This window comes from Asparagus officinalis, chromosome 6 (genome assembly GCF_001876935.1).
Source record: "Asparagus officinalis chromosome 6, Aspof.V1, whole genome shotgun sequence".
NCBI classification, from domain to species: Eukaryota; Viridiplantae; Streptophyta; class Magnoliopsida; order Asparagales; family Asparagaceae; genus Asparagus; species Asparagus officinalis.
Window position 1 is genome coordinate 18,484,645 of NC_033799.1, and position 809 is coordinate 18,485,453.

Genomic DNA, 809 nt, shown 5'->3' on the forward strand with positions numbered 1-809 from the left:
AGTGCACAATTCTTTTAAAAATTTAGCATAAGATGGAATTTGTTCAATTACATCTAAGAGAGGAATGTTCACCTTAACTTGTTTGAATGTTTCTAGGATTTTCTCCTCCTGAGGAGAGTGTTTCCTAGACCTGAGTCTATCTGGAAAGGGAGCAACCGGTCTAAACCTATCAAAAGCAGGCTCAGGTTCGGGTTCAGGTTCTTGGTCATCTGCAGGGAGTGATTGTTGAATAGATTCATCAGAAGGAGAAGGAGAAGGAATTTGTACAGGATCAAGAGTTTGACTTGGGGGAGTTCTCACTTGATTATCGACCTGTCTACCTGACCGAAGTGAATGGATTGCATTCACTTGAGCTTCATAGGATGAACTACATCCTGTGTTATTAGGGTTAACCACTGGTTGACTCGGAAATTTTCCTTTCTCTCTTTCACTCACGGCACTAGCTATTTGACCAAGTTGGGATTCTAATCTAGCTATAGCTTGAGTGTTGGAGTTGAGCATTTGTCCGGTTGATTGGATGAAGGAATTCAGCGTGCTAGACGTTTGAGTCAACATATTCGTGGTTTGAGTAGAGGCCTTAATTATGGTTTCTAAACCCTTTTCCAAGATATTGAGACGTTTATCCTGATCTGGATTGTGAGGAGTCTGAATTACAGCTTGATGAAGAGGAGACTGATTTTGATACGGCAGATTGGGTTGTTGAAATTGTGAATGAGAATTGAACGGAACTATGTTCCCCTAGGAAAATGTTGGGTCGAAGCGGGAGTGAAGTTTTGAGTTTCGGGAGAATTTCCTAGATTCCATGCAAA